Source organism: Canis lupus, chromosome 17 (genome assembly GCF_011100685.1).
Source record: "Canis lupus familiaris isolate Mischka breed German Shepherd chromosome 17, alternate assembly UU_Cfam_GSD_1.0, whole genome shotgun sequence".
Lineage (NCBI taxonomy): Eukaryota > Metazoa > Chordata > Mammalia > Carnivora > Canidae > Canis > Canis lupus.
In genome coordinates this window covers 8,051,894-8,077,535 of record NC_049238.1, presented here as the reverse complement: position 1 = coordinate 8,077,535, position 25,642 = coordinate 8,051,894, and the positions used below count along the sequence as shown (strand labels likewise).

At 36.2% G+C, this 25,642-nt stretch overlaps 1 protein-coding gene and 1 non-coding gene across 16 annotated transcripts in view; both read left to right on the top strand.

Moving 5' to 3' along the window:
* Window positions 1–25,642, top strand: part of ROCK2 (Rho associated coiled-coil containing protein kinase 2) — a 141,499-nt gene that overhangs the window by 7,510 nt on the left and 108,347 nt on the right. The window lies entirely within an intron of this gene.
* On the top strand, window positions 18,736–18,838 carry LOC119864058. The gene has a single exon (XR_005372846.1). It is a non-coding gene; the product is annotated as a U6 spliceosomal RNA (small nuclear RNA).

Here is a 25,642-nt window from a genome sequence, read left to right as displayed (position 1 = left end):
CCTCCCCAACACCGAGTCTTAAATTTTAGCCACTCTGTGGGTGGTGGGTACTGGTATCTCATTGTGATTTTAATTTGCAATTTTTTGATCATTATGATAACAGATTTTTCAGGCACTTACTGGCCATTTGTGTATCTTCCTTTGTGAAATATTTGTTCACATTTTTGCCCATTTAAAAAAATTTGGGTTCTTTAATGGCTTATACAGGTTCTTTATCCTATACGTGGTTCTTTGTCAAAAGTTTGGAAATGTTTTCTCCCGGTCTGTGGCGTGTTTTTTTTTTTTTTTTTAAATAAAAAATTTTTGTGGTTATTGCTTTCTCTGCCTAAGAGACTTGCCTTTCCCCATGTTACAAAGATATTCTCTTTTTCTTTCCTTTGGGAATTTTATAGTTTTTTCGTATTTAGGTCTAAGATAGATGTGAAGCCAGTTTTAGTGTGTGATACGAGTTAGGGCTCAAGGTTCATTTCCCCCATCCCCATGGTACTTCCCATATCCAGTTATCCAGACTATCATTTTTTCTGCAGCTTTATTGATACGTAACTGACACATAACATTATATGAGTTTAAGGTATACAGTATGTATGTATACAGTATATGTATATATTGCCAATTGCTTACCACAGTAATGGTTATTTACATTCTTCACCTCACATAATTACCCTGTGGTTTGTTGCTATTGTTGTTAGTGTGAGAATATTTAAGATTTACTATTTTAGCAACTTTCAAGTGTACAATATTTTTTTTTCTTAAGATTTTTTATTTAATCATGAAAGAGAGAGACAGAGAGGCAGAGACACAGGCAGAGGGAGAAGCAGGCTCCATGCAGGGAGCCCAACATGGGACTCCGGGATCACGCCCTGGGCTGAAGGCGGCGCTAAACTGCTGAGCCACCGGGACTACCCACAGTACAGTATTGTTAACTATAGTCACCAGCACCAGGTTTTTAAAAACACTTTTCTGATTGAATTGCTTTAGTGCCTTTGTCAAAAATGAATTTACTGATAGGTGGGTTTTTTATTTGTCTATCTACCTCCTAGTAACTATATTTGTTACAGTTCTATTGTTTAACCCATGCTCTATTCAAAATTTATTTTGTAGTTTTATCTTTTTACCTGAAGGACATCAGCAGGCAACTGTGGTTAAAAAACCTAGATTTTATTTTTTTGAAGGGAAGAAAGATGTAAATTTTTGTAATTATAAAAAGTGTTTTTTTAAAAGATTTTATTTATTCATGAGAGACACACAGAGAGAAGCAGAGTCATAGGCAGAGGGAGAAGCAGGATTCCTACAGGAACTAGATGCAGGATTCGATCCCAGGATCCTGGGATCACAACCTGAGCCAGAGGCAGATGCTCAACCACTGAGGCACCCAGGTGCCCCCAAAATAATATGTTCTTATTGTAGAAAATTTAAGAAATAAAACTATAAATGCAAGTGACATATTTAGTCTCCCCACATAGAGTTAACATTTAGGTATAAATACCTGTCTGAAAAAGTAAAATAGAAAAAAAAAGTAGAACTACATCGAACATGTGCTTTGTCATTTTAATTTTTTTTACACTTAATGAATAATAGAAGCTTTTGTATAGTCAAATTTATCACCCTTCTCATTGTAGAGTGATCTTTGGCTTAGATGTCATTCTGAGGACATTCTCCGTCACCCAAGATTATGATATCATACACTCTAATTTTCCTTTAGTACTTTAATAATTTTATTTTTAGTGTTATCTTTAGTGATATTTCTATTGCATTTTGAATTCTGATGGAAACCATGAAATAGGGGTATGAAGATTTTATCAGGAAGTTTGTGATAAATATTAGAGTACCCAAAATAATAATTGGAAGCCTTTGTTTATATCTCTTTGTTCTTGTCTTATAACTTTCTATTTGGAGAGTGGTGCTTGTGGGAGGAAAGAGGATAATGATTATAGATTTGGTCTTCCATTTGGGTGTCTTGAGTTTTTTCATGGAAATACTGCTTAAAACTGTACTTAAAAATACTACTCTGGGGGATCCCTGGGTGGCTCAGTGGTTTGGCCCCTGCCTTTGGCCCAGGGAGTGGTCCTGGGGTCCCGGGATCAAGTTCCGTGTCAGGCTCCCAGTATGGAGCCTGCTTCTCCCTCTGCCTGTGTCTCTGCCTCTCTCTCTATCATGAATAAATAAATAAAATCTTAAAAAAAAAATACTACTCTTGAGATGCTTGGGTGGCTGAGTCGTTAAGTGTCTGACTCTCAGCTCAGGTCTTGATCTCAGGGTTGAGTTTGAGCCCTGCATATTGGATTCCACGCTGGGTGTGTAGCGTACCTAAGAAAAATATTCTATGCTGACATTCAAAAAAAATATATATATAAGCTGTTAGTGATCACAGTTACCCGTGAAGAGAATTTGAGTGACTCAAGGCTACTTACGGCTTTTGTGGGGGAAAAAACCCCCACAAAATAACATTTTCCACTGACAGCTTGTTATATAGAGCTTAATATTTAAATTAATGTCAAATCATGGTGGTATTTGGGACTCTACTAAAACTGTCTCTTCTTTATCCTTAATTATAGTTATTCTTCCCTCTTATCTGTACTTTTTTTTCTATAAAATGATTGGATTATGGAGATAGATTTGTAAATTATGCAATTAACAGCCCCAGATGACCCTCACTCATCTTTTTGGAAAGCATTTGGATCACAATAGTTAGTACTTCGCACTCATTCTTGTGTGTGTGCGCGCGTGCACGCTCTCTCATTATCTTTCTCTCTTACTTTTTTTTTTTTAAGATTTTATTTATTCATGAGAGGCACGGGGGCGGGCGGGGTGGGGGGAGGCAGAGACAGAAGAAGGCTCCATGTAGGGAGCCCGACGTGGGACTCCATCCCAGGTCTCCAGGATCACATCCTGGCTGAGGCAGTGCTAAACCGCTAAGCCACCAGGGCTGCCCTCTCTCTTACTCTTTCATTTGCTCTCTCCTCCTCCCTCCTTTCCTCCTTCCCTCTCTCTCTTTCTGTGTTTATCTCTGTGTGTGACAAAAAGGAAATATTGAGATTCGTTTTTGGTTCATCTTTGATAATTTGGAGGAGTGTTTCAATAATTCCAAGAGGGATTTTATGTTTTGTTGCTTGATTGTGATAAGTTGTTTGTTCAGATAACTAAAGTGCTTTATACATTTTTTGTTATAGTTAATTGATCACTTATTATTCAATATCTGATTTCCTTTATTCTCTGAGAGTTTAGACTTTTTAGTTATAAAGCAACTGATAGAAATTTTCTTTCTTTTTTCTTTTTTTAAAGATTTATTTATTAGAGACCGCATGTGGGGAGGGGCAGAGGGAGAGGAGGGGGAGAGAAGCAAACTCTACTAAGCACAGAGCCCAACACGGGCTGACCTGAGATCATGACCTGAGCCGAAATCAAGAGTTGGACGCTCAGCCAACTGAAAGACCCAGGAGCCCCCCAAATTTTCTTTTTTTAAAAATTAAATTTATTTATTCATGAGAATCAGAGAGAGAGAGAGGGAGAGAAGCAGAGACACAGGCAGAGGGAGAAGCAGGCTCCCTGCAGGGAGCCCAATGTGGGACTTGATCCTAGGTCTCCTATCACACCCTGAGCTGAAGGCCGGCGCTAAACTGCTGAGCCACCTGGGCTCCCCCCCCCCCCCTTTTTAAGGGATTATAGACTTGGAACTGATTTCTAACACATTAGAGTTGTTTTATATGCCAGGGAAATGAATAGTAGAACTTCCTCTAGTAGTACTTTAGATGGAAACAGCAGAACAGAGTTGGCATTATCTTAATTACCTGTGATTATGATAAGGAATGCTTAATACACTAAGTGTTGTCTTATATACTTGGTTTTGAGCTTATTTGATGAGCTCTTTTAGGACATGCGTCTTTTTTTTATTGTTGTGTCCGGTAAATTTTTGATACATGAACTAACAGATAATTTTTTAAGTAACAGGAGTTATAACCTGTAGAAATATATTCCTGTTTATTTTTATTATTTTTTAAATAATTTTTTAAAAAGATTTTATTTATTTTTTTATTAATGAGAGATACAGAGAGAGAGGCAGAGACACAGGCAGAGACACAGGCAGAGAGAGAGAGACTCCATGTAGGGAGCCTGACACGGAACTCGATCTCGGGTCTCCAGGATCATGCCCTGGGCTGAAGGCAGGCGCCAAACCGCTGAGCCACCGAGGCGTCCCTATATTCCTGTTTAAAGAGCTTTAAAGTATTCTCCAAATAAACATTTTGATATATGTTCTTGTCACTTATTTCTTACCTATTTGTAGGAAAGAACATAAGTAAACATCTGTATATACAAAGAGGATACCCTTGAGTGAAAGAATTAATTGGAGGTTAGGTAGGAAAAGTGAATAATGATTTGGACATTTTCTGGATTGTGGTGAAATAATTTGTTTTGGAAAGGAATTAAGCTAATTTTATTCTAGTGAAGTAAAGACTTTGTGTAGGCTGTACAGCTTTTATCATTTATTGAGTTTCATCTATTCCCCTCACCCCCTAATTTTTCTTCTGGTTAAATATATCCAATTCCTTTTTATATACCTAGGTGATGCCTGTGTTGAAACAGTGCTTCATATGTAAGGACAGATGAAATGCTGGTTGGTTTGTACATAAGGTGAAATTCTTTAAAATGGTATATTGACTGTTACTAATAGTAGGCAGTATTGATTAACAAAATTAAAAGAAAGCCAGAGAGCATGAGAACTTTTGATCAGGGGTCAAGAGTGTTATTATAACTCACTATGAATGACTGTTTAAACAATTTTTCAGATATTATCAAGCATTCTGATTCCTAGCATTTTTATGTCGCTTTATTTTATTTTTTTTAAAGATTTATTTATTTATTTATTTATTTATTTATTTATTTATTTATTTATGATAGACATAGAGAGAGGCAGAGACACAGGAGGGAGAAGCAGGCTCCATGCCGGGAGCCCGACGTGGAACTCGATCTCGGGACTCCAGGATCACGCCCTGGGCCAAAGGCAGGCGCTAAACCGCTGAGCCACCCAGGGATCCCCTTTTTATGTCGCTTTAAAATGTTTATTGTTTGGGGGTACCTGGGTGTCTCAGTTGTTGTGTGTCTGCCTTTGGCTCAGGTCGTGGTCCTGGGATCCTGCATGGAGCCTGCTTGTCCCTCTGCCTCTGTCTCTGCCTCTCTGCGTGTCTCTTTTGAATAAATAAAATCTTAAAAAAATGTTTATTGTTTGTGATAATCTGTTCTTTATCTAAGAAATCCCAATACTTGATTTTTCATGTTCTCTTTGCGTTGAATTTAAAACAGGTATAGAAGGAAGAGAATTAGAGTATGATTTTTCTTCTCCATGTAATAATAATGGCTGTCAGCAAAGTAGAGCAATACACAGTATCTTGCTTGTAGTAGGTTCTTGATAATTGTTGGTTGAATGATAAATACAGGCTTCAGATGTAGTACAGTTGAGAAGACAGTGTTTCAGTCTCTGATTTGCTCTTAGAATGAGCTCTGAAATAAAAGTCTGGCAGAGAGTGGTCAGCAGGTGTTGAACATAGGTATATTGTTTATTGAATTCTTTTTTTTTTTTTAAGATTTTATTTATTTATTCATGAGAGACACAGAGACACAGGCAGAGGGAGCAGGCTCCCTGTGAGGAGCCCGATGCGGGACTCAGTCCCAGGCCCCAGGATCATGACTTGAGCCAAAGGCAGACAGATGCTCAACCACTGAGCCACCCAGGTGCCCCATTAGTTCTTTTTATTCTTTTTATTTTATTCTATAATTTCCATATCGTAGAGTTCACCTATTTATAAGTATACAATAAACTGGTTTTCAGTAAATTTATGGAGTTGTGCAGCCATTATCATGATCCGTTTTTATTAACCCCTCGGAATTTCCTTGAGCATGTTTGCAGTCACTACTTACTCCCAGGGAAGCCAACTACTGATACATTTTCTCTGTAAGATTTTCTTTTTCTTTTTGGAAATTCCATAAAAGTGGAATCCTACAGTATTCAGCTATTTGTTTCTGGTTTCTTCCACTTACCATAACATTTTTGAGGTTCTTCTGTGTTGGAGCATATGTCAGTATTTTGTTATTTTTTATTGCTAATATTCCATTGTATATGATATACCGTATTTTGTTTATGAAGTCACCATATGTGTATGGATGTGTGTTATTTCTCTTAATCTAGATTTTAAGGAGTTAGATTGCTGGGTCATATGGTATACCTCTGCTTAACTTTTTTTTCCCCCCTTTTATGCTTAGCTTTTAAGAAACTGACAAACTTTTCCAGAATGGCTGTTTCATTTTACATTCCCACCAGCAATGTATGAGGATTCCAGTTTTTCCATATGTTCAGAGAACACTGAACATTGTATGTCTCTGTGGTGATAACCATGATAGTATATTTTACTAATGATAAATGATGCTGAGCACTGCTTCCTGTACTTGTTATTTTGTTTTTTAAATTTTTACTAAGGTACTATGAGTCTGATCTAGTAAAAGGAGTTTCATTTTGTATACCACAGGCCAGTTCCAATGTTTAAAAATTGAATACATATAGATCAGAGAGCCCTATATAGGTGAAACTATCCTACTGACTAGTATCTATCTGAAAGACCTAATTAACACTAACATGTTTTTTTTTTTTTTAACGTTTTTTTTTTTTTTAAAGCCTTGTGTGGTACCTTCCAAGTAATGAATGTACCTTGCTGAGCTGTGTAAGCCGTGATAATGGCTGTGAAGTCTCTACTGGTTGAGTTATTTGTAAGATACGGATCAAATTTGAATACTTCTGACTTAAATTATGGTCTTTGATTGTTTCTTCATTCTGTTTTGTGTTGATCTTTACTCTAAAAATTTTTTTTTAATTTTATTTTTTTAAAAAAGATTTTATTTATTCATGAGAGACAGAAAGAGAGAGAGGCAGAGACACAGGCAGGAGGAGAAGCAGGCTCCATGCAGGGAGCCTGATGCGGGACTTGATCCTGGGATCCTGCCCTGCACCAAAGGCAGGTGCTAAACCACTGAGCCACTCAGGGATCCCCCAGTTTTTTTTTATTTTGAATATCTTGAGTAAGCTTATACACTGATTTTGTCAACTTAACCCAACATTTATCTTTATAAAACTTTTCTGTTTTACATAAAAAAATAAACAGTTCTTATTATTAATTTTGTAATTTGGTTCCTGTGAGAGTGGGTAATTATTGGTATTTCAAATGGAATGTGTTACACTTGGCTTTTGGCTTATGCTTTGAGTACCCATCTGAATTATATCATACAGATACACATGTTACTTCTTGTTCATAGGTGGCACTGATACTGATTTGAGGGCTTAAATTATGAGCAGAGTTTTAGAACTTAACCAAGACCATGCTCTTTGTAAAAGTAGCTGCTATATATACCCATTCTGTATCAAGATATTACCTTACTGTTTTGCTTTGTGTTTTCAGTGTGATTCTTTTAGAAGTCATACTAAAAGTATGCTTATTGAAATTGAAATTGTTGAGCTTTAGTTTATATTGTGTTTTTTGAAATTTCTAAAAAATATTTTATTTGTTTATTTGAGAGAGAGAGCACAGAGGGAGAGGGAGAAGCAGGTTCTGCTGAGCAGGAAGCATGATGTGGGGCCTGATCCCAGGACCCTGAGCTCATGACCTGAATTGAAGGCAGATGCTTAACTGATTGAGCCACTTAGGCACCCCATATTTTTTGAGTTTTTATTAAAGATAACCACAAATGGGACTTTTGAGCAGAAAGGAAAATTTAGGAAATAATTGTTTCAGTACTTGAGATGCTTTAATTTATTACGGATGAATTTTTAAAATTTTGGTTATAGTGATATTTATTCTTCTAAAAGGAAAGTGCAGTAGAGTGCCTGGGTGGCTCAGTTTGGTTAAGCATCCAACTCTTGATTTTGGCTCAGGTCATGATCTCAGAGTAGTGATTGAGCCCCGTTTGGGGTTCCATGCTGGGTGTGGAGCCTGCTTAAGATTCTTTCTCTCAGTCTCCCTCTGCCCCTCCCCTGCTCCTCTAAAACAAAACAAAACAAAACAAAACAAACAAAAAAATAAAAGGAGAGTGCAACAGCCAAACTGCAGTGAAGTATGAGGCCTGCAAGAGCTAGTGAAATGTGTCTTTGTATATTGAAGCTCTTGCAAAAATATTTTGGGTATTAAATGTGTAAACATTGGTATGATTTTGAAAAATGTTTCACTTTTTTGGGGTAACTTGTAGAGTTATAGTTTGTGGTACTTGGGCTTTTATATATTTATATATATATGGCATATTTTATTGTGTTACATAATGAATAAAGTTCAAGTTGAAGTTGAATGGTTAAAAATGATGTGTTGTGATTGAACAGTATGCCTGTGTTGAAAGAATCAAGATTTAAACATTTTTTTCCTGTATGAATCATTAGATTTCTCTAAGGGCTACTGACAGGTTATATAATCAGCATCTGTGGCATTAGTAAAGACTAAAAGGAAGATCTATCAGAATTATTTTCTTTCAGAGATGTATCAAAATTATTATTTTCTTTCAGAGAAGTTAGCTATCAAGTCAGTATTGGGGAAAGAACTAATGCAAAATTTAAACCGTATTGTAAAATTTAGCCATATTGTTGCTATTCTAAATTTAGCAGAGTTTGTCTGGAGTTAACAGAATATTTGGAATTGCTTTTAAATATCTAAAAAATGAACTTTGAATTTTTTATTGCCTTCTCAATGACTGTATTTCTCAAAATCACTGAAATTAATGTGCAAATGAAATTATGATGAACTTTTCTTTGAACTTTATATGCATGGCATAATCTTAGTGTTTGACATGAAATGATTTTTTTGTCTTAACATTCTTTCAAAAAGTAATCTTAAGGAAGCTTTAATAAATGAATTGACAAAAATTTTCCTATTGGATTAAAATAAAAAGGAAATTTATAGATACAGATATATCTGGAAATTTAAAAACTTAATACCATTATAGTATATTTCTTGGCTCCTTATAGGTTATTTATTTATTTATTTATTTATATTATTTATTGATTTATTTGAGAGAGAGCCAGCATGTGAGTGAGGGGGGTGGTGAGGGTGGTGGGTAGAGGGAGAGAAACTCAAGCAGACTCCATGCTGTGCAGGGAACCTGATGTGGGTATCCATCCCAACACCCTGAGATCATGACTGGAGTCAAAATCAAGAGTCAGTCACGCATTTAACCAACTGAGCACCTGGGCGCCCCATATAGGTCATTTTAAGTTACAGGTTTTCTAATCTGTATCTGCTAAATCCAGTAGTTAAGACAGTGGTTTAAAAATCTTGTTATATATAGGGCGGCCCGGGTGGCTCAGCGGTTTAGTGCCGCCTTCAGCCCAGGGCATGATCCTGGAGACCCAGGATCGAGTCCCATGTCAGGCTCCCTGCATGGAGCCTGCTTCTCCCTTGGCCTGTGTCTCTGTCTCTCTGTCACTCATGAATGAATAAATAAATATTAAAAAAAAATCTTGTTATATATAGCACTCAACTACAGATCTTTAGAAATACTGATGCCTGGCTTTCTCCCCCTGGACTTTCAAATATAATAGGTATCTGGTGTGGGCTGGAGATCAGGAGTTTTAAAAGTTCCAAAGGTGGTTCTCAAGTGCAGGAAAGCGTGGGAACTACTGAGCTGAGAGGTGCAATATTGTAATTTAAGGATTGGTAGAGAGGGCATTGGGTTGAAAATGTATCTGAGGAAAGGAGAATACTTAGTGTTTTTTTCTTTCTTTATTTTTTGTGACTCACCGAGGCTTGGATGAAGCCAGAAAGTCAGAATTATCTGTTGGAAGCCAGAATCACACCCAGGATACTTGGTGGAAATGGTGTGAGATCCTCTGATTTAGATGGTCTGTAGTGGGGGCAGGAATTTGCATTTAAACGAGAATCTCAGGTGCTGGTGCAAGTTAGTAGTGATCACCAAGGCTTGAGAAATTTGTATGTGTTGCTTCTTGTACTAACAAAACCAAAACCAAATAGTCAAGATCTCCTTGGCCCACAGAATTATATATGTGGAAAAGGCTGGCGAATGGAGAAGTGCCAGATTTTCTGAAATATCAAGGGTAATCACATTTTCTGTCTTTTTTTTTTTAAAGCTCCATAGGAATCAGACGAAGGTTTTTCTTTTTCTTACTTTAGAAGGAAATTTATTTTGCTTTGCTGAGCTTTTCTGAAGGGAGAATCAGACAAGATAGACCAAAAGAAGTGTAAAACAATTTTTATTGTGATAAAATATACAGAATATACAATTACGATATAGTGATGTCATTATGTCTTAACCCTTTCTTGAGAAGTATAATCTACAGACACTATATTGGCCTGGAAAATACATAATTTTGGTGTTTCACATTTAATAAATCACGACAGGGAAATAATGACAGCCTGTTTTGTCACTGACAGTTGATTTGATTCAGAAAGAAAAATTTCACTAGAAATATATGGTCCTTCAAAGCATAGCACCTAAAGCAGCATGGTGTGTGTGTATATATATATATATATATATATATATATATATATATATATGCCTGTGTTTAAAAAATAAAATTACTCAAAAATGATTCTGTGGCCTTTTTAAAAACAACCAAAAAATAAAATGTTAAATATATAAAAGCTTTATATTAAACTTTTTTGAAATTTTATTTTCAGAGCAGGCTTCATGTTGATTATATTATATAACAGTTATCTTATTAGTATGTTACTATTTAGATTTTCTTAAATGCACATTCCTTGCAATTATGTCTCTTTACATCATTGGAAATTAGAGAAAACCAGACAGTTTATACACAGTGGATAAATTGTGCCTATTTTTCACTTTCTCGTGTATTTGTATAGACTTCCTTTTGTGTGGCCATTTTAATTTTGGTAGTTAAGAGGTATGTAGTATATTAGAATTTTGAAAAAGTTTTCATTTATTGATTCTTGGGATAATAGTTATAGCTATTAGAGGAATAGCAGTTGTGAGTTTTGTTTTGTCTTTTTTTGATATTTGAGTCGTTAGCAGCTCACTTTTTGTACATTTTATGTTGTGTGTGTGTGTGTGTGTTTAAGATTTTATTTATTCACTCATGAGACTGAGAGAGAGAGAGAGAGAGAGAGAGGCAGGCAAAGGGAGAAGCAGGCTCCTCATGGAGCAGGAGCCTGATGCAGCGGCGTTTGATCCCAGGATACCTGAGCCCGAAGGCTGGTGCGTAGCGCCTTAGCCACCCAGGCTCCCTATCTTGTGGTTAATAAAATTGGACACATTTGTGGCCAAGGCAATATTAATTAATATTTTTGAGATTATAGAGTGATACATAGTATCTTTAAAACCCTAAAAATTTGTGACAGTTTATCATTTAAAATGTATCCATTCTTCCAAAGTTGTTGTCAAATAGATAACTAAAATGTGAAACAAATCCCAAACTGGGTAGTCCTTCTTTCACTGACTAATATACTTTTGCAGTTATCTTTGGAAGTTTGTTACATCTGATTTTTTTTTTTTAACATCTGATTTATTAACACTTCATTGGAAGTGTTTTTTTCATTTATTTCTTAAAAATTTTTTTAAAGATTTTCTTTGAGAGAGAAAACACAAGTGGTGGGGGGTGGAGGGGGTTGGGGGTGGGCAGAGGGAGAAGCAGACACCCTGCGGAGCTCAATCCCAGGGCCCTGAGATTATGACTTGAGCTGAAGGCAGATGCTTAACTCACTGAGCCCAGGTGCCCTGTTTTTTCATTTTAGAAATATTTTACAATCGGGCAGCCCAGGTGGCCCAGCGGTTTAGTGCCACCTTTAGCCTGGGGTGTGATCCTGGAGACCCAGGATCGAGTCCTACATCAGGCTCCCTACATGGAACCTGCTTCTCCCTCTGCCTGTGTCTCTGCCTCTTTCTCTCTCTCTCTTTCTCTCTCTCTCTCTCTGCGTGTCATGAATAAATAAATAAAATCTTAGAAAAAAAAAGAAATATTTTACAATCTAGTCATTTGAATCCCTACTCCATAATACCTCAGCATTGCACAGGATGTTCCAACATTCTAAATATTTAACAAAATGCAATTTAATTTGAGACTTCATGATTTGTTATGTCCATGCTAAAACAGCTCTGAGGCATTATTTCTGATTATAGCTGTAGAATATATATAATTCAAGATTGTAACATTTAAAATTGAGTATGAATATGTTTTAATGTTGTTATATTCTCACTAAAGAATTTAGTCATAAAAGTAAGATGTTATATTGTAAAAGAATGCAAAAACTCACCTAAAGGATTTTGCTGGTAGTTCTGAGAGTTTCTGGGGAAAAAAAATTGTAAAAGGATATATTTTTGTAAAATTAAAAATTTTGAAGGCATTTCAGACAGATTTGTTTTCCATATTTAGAACATTCCCAGAATAGGAGAACAACGGATGATACAAATAAAACTAAATTTGGAACTAATAAAAGGAAACTAGTAAAAATTGGCTTATGAAATTTCCTTCAGAGTGAAGTCATAAAGTAAAACACTGAATACATTCTTAAGAAGTTAATTACTCAGTTTTTGGGAAGAGTTGGAAAGATAACTTATATGATGGTATCTGTCTACTTCAAGGAGATCCTGTATTATCTCTGATACAGATTCTGGTCCTTAGGCATACCAGGATCTGGCTGACAGAGTAGGCTAACATAAGTCTGTTGTCAACTCTTTAACAGCCTCATGGAATAATAATTTGCATTTCTATAGGCAGAAAAAACTGAATTAGTATCCAGGCATAATTAAAATGAATGTGAGGAGAAGCCTGTATGGTGGTAACCACTGTTATGGTGATACATTATATACTTTCCCTGTTGTGGCATTTATGAATTAGGAGATGAATTTTATCTACTTTTATTTATATATCAGTGGTTTTTCTTAGAGTAGAGAGACTTCAGCATAGACTTTTCTATCTTGTGGTTGGACTCTTGTACTCAGGTACCTATCCCTCACTCTCCCATTAGGAGTAAAGGGAAGGGGTTTTTGAAAGGCCAATAGCAAGGAAAAGTCTTCTTTTATTATTATTTTTTAAGTAATCTCTGCACGCATTGTGGGGTTTGATCTCACAGCCCTGAGAGCAAAAGTTATATGCTCCACTGATGGAGCTAGCCAGAAGCACTAGCTGGAAAGTTTTGAGGGATTTATAGCTCACAGATGATGGGCTTTGGGGAAATACACTTATCTTCAGATGTGAAAAGGAAGAGAGTGAGCAGGACCAGGGATAGAGGCAGTCATCCTTTCACTGTTAACTGAATAAATAAACCACATTCTTTTATTTATGCTCTCTACCTCTATCTCTAAGGGGAGACATTCTCTGCTTTGTCTACTTAAAAAGCAAACAAAACAAACTTCATTTTGAAAATTACAAAAGTAATACATGCATATTTAAAAAATTAAAAATTAGGGCAGCCTGGGTGGCTCAGCGGTTTAGTGCCGCATTCCGCCCAGGGCGTGATCCTGGAGACCAGGGATGGAGTCCCGCGTCGGGCTCCCTGCATGGAGCCTGCTTCTCCCTCTGCTTGTGTCTCTGCCTCTCTCTGTCTCTCTCTGTGTCTCTCATGAATAAATAAAAATCTTAAAAAAAATTACAGAAATGAATATTAAAATATCAGTTCTCTCTTAGCCCTTTCTCCTTGATCTCAGTCTTTTGAAACAACCACTTTACAGAACATCAGTGTATCACATTCCTTGTATTCATAACAATATATACATGTAACAGTGGTGTATCGTTTTCTTTTTTTCCTTGCATATAAAAAACACGAATACTTAGGTTTTTTTGGTAACCAAATGCATCTGTATCATATCTATCATTTTGTATTTGCTTTCTTTATTTATTTGGAGGCCATCCAGTCAGAACTTATAATTCATCTAGTTCTTTTAGGGAGTATTCCATTATCTGAATTTGCCATGATTATTTTACTGTTTCAGCATTGATAGATATTTAGGTGGTTCTGTAATAAACATTGCTGGAGTGCACATCACTAAATATTTTTGTGCATATATGTGAATATTTCTGTAGATTTCTAGATGGGATGGTTAAAGCATGTACACATTTATTTATTTATTTATTTATTTATTTATTTATTTATATTTTTTTGCATGTACACATTTAAAATTCCAAAATAATCCCAATGTAATGAGAATACACATATTCCCATATCTTTGCTAGGTAAATATCAGCCCTTTACATTATTTGCCAACCTCAGAGGTGAAAAACACCTAGTATCTCCTTTTATTTTTATGTGCATTTCAGTATTTGATTACTAATAAGATTGAGTGCTTGTTGTTAGTCATAGTTTTAATTCTTTTTTAGGATCCACTTCAAATTTATTTTCTTTGTGAGGTCTTCTCTAATTCTTACTTATCCCTTTCCTTAACTCCAGGCAATGACCCTCTTTGCTCTCACAGTACTCTCTGTCGTAAGTGATTAGAATCATGTGTTATGATTATTTACTTATTATATATTAGACCAGGAGTTCCCTATGGTTGTGACCATGTAGTAGTCATTTTTCTAGGTTTCGTATCATGATTTATTGGAAATTTGAGAACTAAAACCTAGTTTTTATGGTAACGAGGCATAAATGCTTTAAAGATAATTTCTTTTATCCTTTTAGTTCTATTGAGATATAATTGATATATAGCACTGTGCAAGTTTAAGGTATACACCGCAATGGCTGGAATTAAGCATATTGCAGAATAATTGCCACAATAAGTTTAACATTCATCGCCTCATTTTGCTATGTAGTATTCTTTATGTCTGCTCAGTGTCTGGCACAGATCTAATAGCATTTAGTGTTTGATTAGGAAGTTTTATAAAATGGTTAGTCTGTTTCCCAATTGGGAGTCTGTATGTAAGGTTTGCGGCCGCCTTTTTTGGAGGAGGGGAAGGGTTGTCTCGTAGTGGTAGTTCTAGTACACGCCTTTATTTTACAAATGAAGAATTAAGTCTAAAGGAGGAACATCTTACTTGGTTAATGAGATATTTTTATTCTTTAATAAAAGGTGTTGTGAAACATAACACAGCTCGAAATGGGGTTATTTATGGTCAGGGATGAATATTGATTTCTAAGATAGATGATGAGCTTTTCTCAGTTCTTACAGACCAAGCTTAATCAATGAGGCTTTTGCCTAATAGTCTTAGCATGTAGCCTTAAACCAATACAAATTATCCCACTTCATTTGGCTCCTTCCTAAGAGTTATGATTCGTATGATACACTAGACATAGACTTTTCTAGCTGCACGTACTGGCTGACTCCTGAGAGACCTGGTGTCTTGTCTTTTAGAGAACTCTTGAAACCTGTCCTCTTAGCCATCTTTCCATGAAGTGATCCCACCAAACCTTATCACATTATCCTTTCCCGCCCAAGATACAAGTCATTAAACACATCTCTTCTCATCTTTGTTCCCTCACCTACTCCCCTCCTTTTCAAACATGTTACCTTTGTTCTAAGGCTAAATATAATTACATCTTTAAATTCTTTACCGAATGTTACTTTTATCTTTGTTAAGTAACACCACTGATCTTCCTCCTAAGGGAAATCCCTTTCCTCTCTAGTGGAACTTTACCTTCCTTTATTCTCTACAGATTCCAGTTGTAGGAAAGTATAGGAAAGTGGTTTCCTGCTTTCTTTGCCTTACTGTGCCTGTAAAACCTTCCTGTTAAAATTCCCCTTGCTGAGTCTCAGTCTCACGAAGTTGGTGTGTACATCTCTGCTTGCTCTTTGAAGACATGGACTTCTTACAGACTTCCTTTCTGTGTGAGGTTGTGCCATCATTCTAGGTGAATTTAGTGTTTATGTGAACAGAGTACCCGGGACCCTGGCTTCATAGTTACCTCATTCTAGTGGAGATCTTCACCTAACTCATTTACTTACACTCATGAAATTACTCTGGACCTCACCATTACCTGAAATCAGCTTTACCTGTGAGATCATTAATTTAAATATCTTGCTCCTGAGCTCTTAACCTCTTGATGCTTTTGAGATCCACAATTCTCGACTCCTCTCTCCACCAAATGCTTTCTTTATAAGCAGGCAAGAATCCATTGTCTGTCACTTGAGACCTCTTGCTAGAATTGTTTCCTTGCCCTGTTAAATTTCTGTCATATGCATTTGCATTTAGGTTTTGTATCAGTTTGTCTTTCTGGCTATACAAAAGATGTTCATTGAGCACTGATGGAGGAAAAAAAAGTTACTACCCAGATTAAAAAAAAAAAAAAAACTACCCAGATTAGTGATACTGTGAATTCATGGTCTCTATTTCTTTTAAGAGTAGTCCGAATGGCAAGCAATTCTCTCATTCTCCTTAGGGTCCGTTTTAAACGTTCTTTTCTGTCTTTGAGCAAAGTGTGCTCCACAGATGGTCTTCTCACTTCACGAGAAAATAGAAGCCATCAAAAGGATATCCCTTAAATTTCCTGTTACTTGACTCACTGGTTTATCTCTTCTGTACCATTTGTTCTTTTCCTTCTGTTCAGTGGATGAGGTGTCCATCATTCTGTCTCAGGCTGGTTCTCCAACTGTGCTTTGGAATTCATTCTTTCCTTCTGTTGATTAATTCTATTTGTCTTTCATCTTTCTCTTAATTTGGATTCTTTTTCATTTAGCTAAACTTGTCCAAATGTTTCACCTCAAACAAATGACCAAATGACCCCTAGAAAAAAATCTCAATTCTTTCTACCTTTTTGCCCCTCCCCTCACCAGCAAAACAAACTGTGCTGTCTCATTTTCTGTTCACTCCTCAGTGCACTATAATCTCCCTCCCAACCTCTCCCATCACTAACACTGCTCATTTCAAGATCATTCTGATTTCTTTGCTGCTAAAACTATCATTCTATCAAATATTCAGAAGTACTTGACACTTCTCAAATTGCTGTCTTCTCTTGGCTTCTATGACCATACTTAGCATCTCTCGCTGTTTGTCTCAGGTTCCTTTGCTTTCTCTTCCGCTGCTAAGTGTGAATCTTGTTTATTCATTCTTACTTTTTTATTCATTTGTTGCCTTCTTAAGTTTGTATTTGTTTCTAGGACTTTATCATTTGTCGTTGATTTCCATTTTTTTAAAAAGATTTATTTATTCATGAGACACAGAGAGACGGGGGGTGGGGAGCAGAGACATAGGCAGAGGGAGAAAGAAGCAGGCTCCTCACAGGGAGCCTGATGCAAGGCTGGATCTCAGCACCCTGGGATCAAGCCCTGAGCCAAAGGCAGCCGCCCAACCGCTAAGCCACCCAGGCGTCCCTCCATTTTTCCATTTGAAATCTTGCCTCTAAGCCTTAGGCATCTCTAGTCAGAGATAGCACAGATACTTTAAGATCAGCGTATCTACAACAATATTATTTTCCCCCTTCTGCTTTCATATCTCCTTCATTTCCTGTGATAAGTGATTCCACTACCTATCTGGCTTGGATCGAGCCAGAAATCTGGCTATTTGGATATCGGTCATCCTTGACTTCACTTTCAGTATCACTAGATCCTGTCAGTGTTGCCTCTGACATAGAATTTTTTTCTTTCCCATCTGACTGCTGCTTTCCCATTTCAAGTGACCATATTTTTCTTAGTTTATTACAGGATTCTTTTCTTTGATGTTGTTTTCCTAGCCTTTTCTACTCCAACCAAACTATGTATTATAAGATGTAGATCTAACCCTATTATTCCCAAACTTAAAGTACTTAAATGGACTAATTTCCTATTTATTCAGGGAAAATTTCAAAATGCTAATTTTTTTTTTAAAGATTTTATTTCTTTGAGAGAGTGAGAGGGAGAGAGCACAAGCCATGGGGAAGGGCAGAGGGGAGGGAGCCCTATATGGGGCTCCATCCCAGGACCCCGAGATCATGATCTGAGCCAAAGGCAGATTCTTAACCGAGTCACTCAGGTACCCCAAAATGCTATGTAATTTCTTACAAAAAGATTGTTAATGGTGTGATTTCTGATTTTTCCAACTCTATCTTTTGTGACTTCTCTTCTTCCTCCCAAATTCTACCCATGTTTAAGTAACTTCATTTGAAGCTACTTTCTTCCCATTTCCAGGCTTTTTTTTTTTTTTTTTAACATGTAAGTCTCTCTGCCCTGAATGAAAATGCTAATTCCCCAAGTGTTACTACTATGCAGTATGTGGAAATATTTCTTTTTTTTTTTTTTTTAAAGATTTTATTTATTTATTCATGACAGACACAGAGAGAGGGAGAAACACAGGCAGAGGGAGAAGCAGGCTCCATGCAGGGAGCCTGACGTGGGACTTGATCCCAGGTCTCCCCTGACGTGGGACTTGATCCCAGGTCTCCAGGATCCAGCCCTAGGGCTGAAGGCGGCACTAAACCACTGAGCCACCCGGGCTGCCCTGTGGAAATACTTCTGCCTCATTGTACTTATTTTGGTTTGAATTCAGACGTTAGATGGAGAAGACAAATATATATTCACGATGATTTTTTTTTAGAAACTGGCTTAATTATTTAATTAGAATAGATCGATGTTTATAGAATTCATAAGAGGATTTCCTTAGAAATTTCTGTTGTGAGAAGTGTGTATAAAATATGGCTAATGGAAAATGGTAATATAAATGCTATATAAGAAACTTCCTTTAAACTAGAAGATATTTTAAATTCTTTGAAACTCGTAATGATAAGTACTAAACTTAGCATATTGAATACAGTGTTTTTTATGATACATCATTAAGGTTATTGTCAATAGCAATAATAGTAATATTGTTAGCAAGACATAGTCTCATGCTTGCTTTGGCAGCACATATACTACAATTGGAACAATACAGAAATGATTAGCATGGCCCCTGCTCAAGGATGACATGCAAATTCGTAAAGTGCCTCATATTTTTATCACAATATTGTATACCTGAAACTAACATAACACTGTATGTTAATTGTACTGGAATTAAAAAAAGAAAACACATGTAGTAGTTCTTACTGTGTGTCAAGCACTGTTCTGAAGTGCTTTATTAATTTGTTAGGTTTCTTTTTCATTTTCTAGTCACATCAAAATGACATATTCTTTAAAAATATTCTCTTTAGAAATACTTAGTTTCAAACATTTAAAAAAATATGATCCCTTCTAAGTAGAATAGTTAGTTGCCCATTTTTTTGCAAACATAATGAAAAATGTGTTACCTGTCTATGTTAAAGTCATGTTAAAGTAAAAAAGCCAAGTAGCCTGTATCTGTCAGTATAATCTAACAAATTCAGTAAAGATTTTATTCTGTAGTGAAAAGACTTAATATCTTAGCAGTTTTGTGTGTTGTCTCATTTGATGTAATAATCTGTGAACTATATGGGGCAGATATTCTTTTTAGTTTCCTGAATGAGGACACTGAAATTTGGAGAGGTTAAATAATTTTCTCAATGAAAAGTAGCCAGTAAATGGCAGAAAAGGATCTGTGCCTTTAGAGTTCTAAAGTAGTATTCTTTTCTCATTTTTTTAAAGTGGGCTCTACACCCAGCATGGAGCCCAACATGCGCTTGAACTTATAGCCTTGAGATCAAGACCAGAGCTGGATCAAGAGTCAGATGCTTGACTGATGGAGCCACCCAGGCACCCCCTTTTCTCATTATGCTTCTTTTCTTTTTTTTTTTTTTTTCTAAGATTTTATTCATCACACACACACACACACACACACACACACACACACACACACACAGGCAGAGACACAGACACAGAGGGAGAAACCAGCTCCATGCAGGGAGCCTGACATGGGACTTGATCCCGGGTCTCCAGGATCACACCCTGGACTGAAGGTGGCACTAAACCCCTGAGCCACCCGGGCTGCCCTATTCTTTTCTAAAGCAAAAACTTGAAGCTCTGTATAAGAAGTTGGTAGCCATTATTTTTGGACAAGCCTGATAGATATTTTAGAAAAGTAATTAATAAAAATGTTCTACATTAAAAGGATTTCAGATTTTAGAATATCTTTTAAATCAGTGATTTTTCAACTTATTCTCCCCCAAATTTTCTTAGATTCAGGTTAAGCTTCTCTAAAACTGATCTTTTTTAATTAGTTTTTTTAATGTCTCCGAATGGAGAGAATAATTAACTAGATGATCTACCCTTCCTGGAGGTCTACATTATGATGGATAATTCAAGAACAGTTCATTATCTAATGATCACTTTCTATTTGTAAGTCTCTCAAGGGCTTGTGTGGAACATTTGAATATGGATATGTGTGAAATTCTGCAAATCAATGCATTTTTCGATGAGGATCTGCAGTCCTAATCCTAGACTTTCATGAGTCTAATTTCCCTTCTTACTGGCATGTTCCCCCCCCCACATTATCTCCCAAATTTTTGAAAAGGATTACTGTAAAGAGAGCTGTTCTTCTTCTTCTCAGACTGCTTTCAGACTGCAGGATATCTAAGTGGTGCATTTAAATTGTGATATCTTTGGGGTGCCTGGGTGGCTCAGTGAGTTAAGCATCTGCCTTCCATTGGGCCCCACATCGGGTTCCCTGCTCAGCAAGGAGCCTGCTTCTCCCTCTCCCTCTGCCCCGCCCCCAGGTTCTTGCTTATGCTCTTGCTCTCAGACTCAAATAAACCCAGGAAAGAGAAAAAGAACCCCACAATTGTTGGTATCCCATGATGATGAGAAAACTATCACTTTTTTTTTTTTTTTTTTACTTTCTACCACATATAACATTTGAGACATAATCTAGGTGCTTGTAAGAAATTATAGAAGGTACAGCTTATTGTCAAGGGGAAAATTATATGATGAAGAGCAATAAATACAGTAATATAAAAGAGTGCCTTACTTGCAATTTTTAGAAATTGTTATTTTTGGAAATAGTAGAAAAGTGCTCTGAAGGACGAGGGACTTGATTTACATGTTGGAAGATGCTAATTATGACAGTGACAACACTGATGACGTTAGAATAGCAGCAGACATACTTATTGTCTCTTGTGGTTGTACATAAATTAATTTGCCCCTCCAAAGGCCCTTTGAAGTAGCTACTGTTACTTTCTTGATCTTATTGTTGAAGAAACTGGGATTCTGCCTTTATGTGTCCACATTCTCTAGGTAGGCTGCACTGCATCCTGTACGGCAGGATGGCAGGAGGTGGTGGAGATTAGGGAGGGTAGCCTTCTTTTGCCTTCTTGGTAGTGTGGAACCTGTGTAGGCTTTTGGAATGGCCTATTTAATTATATCTCTGAATGAAAAATAAGCTCTTACCCAGGGCACAGATAAAATGTATTTTCAGTAAGGAAAATTAAAAAACCCACGTAACAGATTTTTTATTGATTAAAAAAAGAAAATACCTGTTTTAACCTTTTTGAGTAGAATTTTTTTTTAACCTGTGTAATTTTCATCATATTGTTTTAGGACATTTAATTAAAACTGTCTAATGAGAAGAGTGTATAACTATTTTGCATTTAACAATTTTTAGTTAAAACAAATCAAAGACCCAGTCATAGCCTTGTATATGCATGTGTGTGTAAAATTTTATAGTACCACTAAAAAAACTCTATATAGATGATTAACAAGTATCAGTGGTGTGTGTTATAGAGGTATTGTTGCAGAAAAACCAGCATATAATGAAATATTTAACATTGGAATATAAACATGGACTTGTTTCATTGTATATGGAATCTTGAAAAGTATCATGCTCTATTATCAAAACATGTAAACTGTTTTAGTTGGGAAACTCCTCCCCCTATATTTATTTTGAACATTTCTTTTGATAACACTTCTTCCTTCATAAAAGTAATAACTATTTAACAAAGGCAATATAAAGACAATATAATGAGGTGTTTAAGGACTTGGGGATCTGGAGTTATATTTGGGTTTATTTTCTTGTCCTTACTGTGTCATCTGATGAGTTGCTTAACTTTTAACCTATCAGTAAAATGGAAGATAGTAATAGTATTTCCTTTATAAAGTTGTTAAGTTTAAATGACTTAATCTAAACCACATAGTGACAGGCATATTGTAAGCCTTCAGCAAATGCCAGGTTTGTTTGTTTATTTTTTATTTTGTTTTGTTTTGTTTTGTTTTTGTGTTTGTTTATTATTGTGGCAAAAAAAAAATGGCATAAGATTTACCATCTTAACTATTTCTGAGTACAGTTTAGTAGTGTTAAGTACATTCATATTGTTTTACAACCAAGATCCAGAACTCTTTTCATGCTGTGAAACTCTAAACTCCATACCCAGTATAGGGCAACTGGCTACTCAGTCAGTGGAATATGGGACTCTGGTCTCAGGGTTGTGAGTTTGAGCCCCACATTGGGCATAGAGATTACTTAAAATCTTAAAAAACAAATAAAAATAAAACTCCATACCCATTAAAGAACAACTCTTCATTCCTCCTCCCCCAGCCAGTGGCAACCACCATTCTACTTTCTGTCTGTATGAATTTGACTACTCTAGGTACCTATGTAAGTAGAATTGTATAGTATTTGTCTTATAGTATTTGTCAAAAGACTTATTTCACTTAGCATAATGCCCTCAAGGTTCATCCATCCATATTGCTTTATGTTAGAATTTGCTTCTTTTTTCAACAGTGAATAATATTCCATTGTATGTATATGGGAAATTTTGTTTGTCCGTTTATTTTGTAGATGGACATGGGTTTCTTCTACCTTTTGGCTATTGTGAATGATGCTGCTGTGAACACAAGTGTAACAGTATTGGGAGACCCTGTTTTCAGGTTCTCTTTTCACTGTATATCCAGGAGTGGAATTGCTGTATCATATAATAATTCTATTTTTAATTTTTTCAGGAACTACCAGACTGTTTTCCAGAGTGGCTGCACCATTTTACTTTCCTATCAGCGGTGCACAAGGATTTCAGTCTCTCCACATCCTTACCAGTACTTGTTATTTTAAGGTGTTTTTTATTTTTGGCTAATTAGTATGAGGGTCTTCTCATTTTTATTTATTTTTCTTCTGCCTATAGGCTTAAATTGTTCTTTCTCAGATTTTTCCTCAGGGAGCTTAAATTGATAATTTTAGATCTTTTCCTAAATTTGCTTTTTTTTTTTTTTTTTTTGCTATAAATTTCTCTTTGAATACTGCTTTTGCTGCCACCCACAAATTTTGAGAAGTTGTATTTTTGTTTTTATTTATTTTTTTTAAATTTTTTTATTTATTTATGATAGTCACAGAGAGAGAGGCGCAGAGACATAGGCAGAGGGAGAAGCAGGCTCCATACACCGGGAACCCGACGTGGGATTCGATCCCAGGTCTCCAGGATCGCGCCCTGGGCCAAAGGCAGGCGCCAAACCGCTGCGCCACCCAGGGATCCCTATTTTTGTTTTTATTTAGTGACACCTTATTTTTTGAAAGGTATTTTGCTATCAATAGTATTCTAGGTGATAGTTTTTGTTTTACTTTTGGTACCTTAAATATGTTGCTTCACTATCTTCTGACTTGCATTATTCTCTGTTCATTATTTTATTGAATTTCTTTTTTTTTTACTGGCTTTAATCAGTTTGATATGCCTGTTGTTTTCTTTATGATTCTTGTTTTTAGCTTTGGTTGAGCCTCTTGATCTGTATAGTTTAAGTTTTTATCACGTGCAGAGAATTTCTAGCCCTTATTTCTTCACATGTTTTTTCTTCTTTTCTATTTCCCTCTCTGACCTCTAATTATATGTACTTTAGGTTCCTTCACGTTGACCGACAGCTTGCTGAGAGTCTACATTTTTTTTTGGTCTTTTCCCCTATGTGTTTCATTATGGATAATTACTATTGCTGTGTCTTCAAGTTCTGTTGTCTTTTCTTCTGCAATTTCTAGTCTACTGTTAATCCCATCCAACAGTAATTTTCATATCACAGATATATTTTTATCTCTAGATTTTTGGTTTGTGTCCTTTTTAATGTATCACCTCTCTACTTAACATTTTTAGTGTTTTCTAAATCTTACTTATTGTGATAAAATATACATAACATAAAATTCACCAGTCTAACCACTTGAGTGACACTAAATACATCCACCGTATTGTATAACCATCACCACAATCTGTTTTTTTTTTTTTTAAAGATTTATTTATTTATTCATTCAGAGAGAGCGAAGAGAGAGGCAGAGACACAGGCAGAGGGGAAAAGCAGGCTCCATGCAGGGAGCCTGATGTGGGACTCGATCCCCAGTCTCCAGGATCACACCCCAGGCTGCAGGCAGTGCTAAACCGCTGCGCCACTGGGGCTGCCCCCACAATCTGTTTTTTTAAGAGCAGTTTTTGTTGCTATGTGTGATTGACCACATTAGTAGTTTCTGTGGCTTATGGGTTGTGAACAAGAGGGGCTTCTGTGTTAGGGAAGAGTCCTTATGGGGAACTTATGTATTCCTTTTTTGTCGTTTCTTTTTAGTGACTGGTGCCTGCTTTTCCACATCATGAGGTGGGAGCCTTGTATTTGGGTTGATGGCAACAAAGTTCAGGAGCCTGGATCTCTGATGATTGTGGGAGCTTTTGTGTCCACATCTATCTATCTATCTATCTATCTATCTATCAAGATTTTTATTTATTTATCCATGAGAGACCGAGAGAGAGGCAGAGACACAGGCAGAGGGAGAAGCAGGCTCCATGCAGGGAACCTGATGTGGGACTTGATCCTGGGCCTCCAGGATCACACCCTGGATTGAAGGCTAAACTGCTGAGCCACCTGGGCTGCCCTATTTATTTATTTTTAATGATCCAAATAGCCTTTATTGTTTGGGAAATGAAAGAGAGGAGAGGACATGACAACTCCAGCTCCTGGGACAGTAACAGTGATTACATCACTGTCCTTCAAAAGGACCCTTAACTGTTTTAAGGCAGACATAAGACACTAAGGGGCATTTTCTGTCATTTGCAGCTGAACCCCAAATCAAATTGATACTTATAAATTCCATTACTTCTTTAATATTGACAAAGACATAAGATTTTTAGAAATACATACCAAAGGGTAACTTCTTTTTTAAATAGCTTTAAAAAAAATAGCCATCCAGGCACCCCACTATAGAATTTCGTAATGCTACATTTATTATTTATAAATCCAGCATGATTTTTCTCTTTGGTAATTGACAAAGTGGATTTAAATTTAACAAAGAAAATAATTTAAAACTGTTAATACATAATTATTATGTATGAATGTATTGTGTTTTATAGACATTTTATTTTCTTCATGTATTTTTCACAACAATCCTGCAATGTATTATTGTCTCTGTTTACTGATGTTATTGAGGTTTAGAGAAGGAAGTTATGGAACTTGGTAGTAGTGATGGAGTTCAGATTATATTTAAAGTCTTTCTGACCCCAAATCACACACTTTTTTCACTAAGTCCTACTTTTTCTATCATCTGTCTTTTATATCTTTATTTCTGAGACAACTCTGGTTGGTAAATTAATCTCCTAGGAGGTACCCTGTACCAGTGACTAAGTTAATTCTTTCAGGTCACTTAATTCTTTTACTTATTAGTGAAGCATGAGAAGTTAAAATAAACTTTTCTGAATCTGCAAGGTTGAAAACTACTATAAGCCCTAGACTAGTAACTTAATTTTAAGGTTTATATCATAGATGGTGGTTATTCCAAAGGCCTCAACCTAGCCTTTAAGTCTTTCAGCTGTGCTAGTGTCTTTCATCAGTTAAAGGTTTAGTTTTAGGTATGGTTAGCTTTAAATTACTGTACTTATGATCTGAGGAAAACAGCCGGACTCTT